Source organism: Mandrillus leucophaeus, unplaced genomic scaffold, assembly GCF_000951045.1.
Source record: "Mandrillus leucophaeus isolate KB7577 unplaced genomic scaffold, Mleu.le_1.0 Scaffold33, whole genome shotgun sequence".
NCBI classification, from domain to species: Eukaryota; Metazoa; Chordata; class Mammalia; order Primates; family Cercopithecidae; genus Mandrillus; species Mandrillus leucophaeus.
Window position 1 is genome coordinate 5492230 of NW_012103476.1, and position 2866 is coordinate 5495095.

Here is a 2866-nt window from a genome sequence, read left to right on the forward strand (position 1 = left end):
GGGAGACTGAGGCAGGCAGATCACCTGAGGTTAGGAGTTTGAGATCAGTCTGGCCAACATGGTGAAACCCCAACTCTACTAAAAATAAAGAATTAGCTCAGCATGGTGGCATTCCTCTGTAGTCCCAGCTGCTCAGAAGGCTGAGGCAGGAGAATAGCTTGAACCTGGGAGGCGGAGGTTGTGGTGAGTCGAGATCATTCCATTGCACGCCAGCCTGGGCAACAAGAGCAAAATCCCATCTTAAAAAAAAAATGGTTTCTGAATTATATTCAGTGTTTCCTTTGGCATTAATATAAATATGCCATTTTTATATAACAGAATCATTTAATATAGTGGAACAATTTTATCTTTAGTTTATCAATACAGTTAATTTTGTGTGTGTGTGTGTGTGTGTGTGTTTAATATCGGATCCCCTTTCAATTATAAATTGTACTTGTCTGCTCTATATCGCTCTTTCATAATGCTGATAAACTTAACTTATTAAATATTAGTTTAGGACATTGGCATCTATATTCACAAATGAGATCATATAGTTTCAATTGTTGTGATGAGCTTATTAGTTACTTTGTATTTACTTTATACCTGCTGCTTACCATCTCTCCTGGAATTCATGGATAATTAAGTTCAAATTGTTTAAATTGACCAAATCCCCATCTAGACAACCCATATTTTCAATGTTTGTTTTGGATATTTTTAATATGGCTAAAACCAGAAGTAAATATGTCATTGGAAATATTCAAAAATCAAATGTGATTTTATTTCAAGGCAAAAAATTAACATACATTTGAGAACCCACTGTGTGGGAGATATTCAGAAGAGCATTGAGTATGAAGACACAGTTTCTATCTCCAAGGAGCTCAAAGCCTAATAGAATTTAGTATTAAGCAGAAGATTGTAGAGAGTCAGAGTTTGTGTTACATAAATCTGAAGAGTGGAGCTCTATCAGTCTCATACAATTCACTTCTCTAGAATGAAATATTTCTCATTTCCAAACTTCTTATTGCCTCATGTACCAACTCACATTTTTTATTATTATTGTTTAATCATCTTCAAGATACATATTAAACATGGAAACCACACATCTTAATTTTAGGGAATTTCTAAGGAAATGTCTATCCTAATAAATATTATATATATTTTCTTCTTGGTTAAATGAATTAATTGAATATAAAATACGATAACCAAATATCAGCTATCTAATCTCTCTGTAGCCTTTTGGCTTGTTTCATCAATTTGTCAGACACATAGCCCTGATTTGGGACTCAGAAAAATCAGTCATTGATGCATTAACATGAGCAACAGGGAGTAAAAGGAGTCCAATTCCTAAGCTTCTGGGATTTTTGTAAACAGAGTTCAAACTACCTAACTAGCTCAAATGTTAGAGCTGAGATGCATTAAATTCCGTGTATTTAGGTACAGATCAATAGCTCTGCTAAAATATTCCCATGATTTAAGGATTATTTTTATAGTGCAGCAACTCCCATATCTTTTTCTGTAAACATGCCAAAAATAAAATTTAAAGAAGGGGACAAAGTTGAATATTTATAAATGCTTCTTGAGTTAGTTAAAAATTAGTCAACATTCTATTTTATTGCTTACAGTTAAAATATAGCCCACCACAAGAGCCATAGCCAGCACAATGAGATTTCTGAATTAAAGGCAAAATGAGACGTTTTGACAGCTCTGGAACATTGCATTTTATGGGGCTCATGCACAGCTAGGTAGCACAGGTGTTCTTGTAATTGTAGTACAATGGAAAAATTCATTGTTCAATGGCCTTCAAATTCTTCACTCTTGTGTATGATGTGATGTTAAGATCCTATGTCAGTGCTGTCTCCTTTCTCTGTGATGGGATGTCATTATGTGCAATGTAACTGAAAATATTTTAGAGTTCCGGCTCTTCAAACCCTAGATGAAAGTTAAATATTTGGTTTCTTTCTCATATCGCTGTAGTTTCTGAGGGTCTGCCTCTGTGATTTTACAAATACAGAAAAACATTTTCAAGTCCTTGTTGACAAGAGTTTACATTGTGAGTGATACCTTCCTTTTCTCTCATTAGGATGCTGCACCCAAACTCTGCTATTTCCCAACCAGCTGCAATAATTATCTTTAACAATGTGCTGTATAATATGAAAAGAATTGGGGTGATTTTTTTTCCATTTTACTCACTAGAGTTTTTGCCAATTTCAAATGTGAATTCCTTAAACAACCTCTCGGTAAACAAGGACATAAGGAGATAGAAACTTAGGTATGAAAAATAGGATAGATCACATATACCTTTAAAATCATATCGTATTCAAAGTTTTGAAAAAGAACATTTCATATGAGGAGAATTTTTGCTGAAAAAGAAATCTGAAAGTTTAATTTTCAAAATCACAATGAAATTGACTAAGTGATCATCTTGATGCAGAGTCATTGGCTCTTAACTGAATCTTTTTTTTTTTCTTTTATATGGAGTTTCACTCCAGGCTGGAGTACAATGGCCTGTTCTTGGCTCACTGCAGCTTCTGCCTCTGAGGTTCAAGAGATTCTCCTGTCTCAGCCTCCCAAGTAGGTGGGATTACAGGTGCCCACCACCGTGCCTGGCTAATTTTTGTATTTTTGTAGCAAAGGAGTTTCACCATGTTGGTCAGACTGGTCTCAAAATCCTGACCTCAGGCAATCCATCCTCCTCGGTCTTGCAAAGTTCTGGGATTGCAGGTGTGAACCACTGTGCCCTGCCAACTGAGTCCTTAATAAAGATCTTTCTGTCTTTCGAAGTTTGCTTATAGTAATTGGGCATGGCAAATATTTCTTCTTATTACTATTTTCAAGACTCCTTTTGAATAATTTCACCCTGATCAAATGGAACATACACAAGAATTTG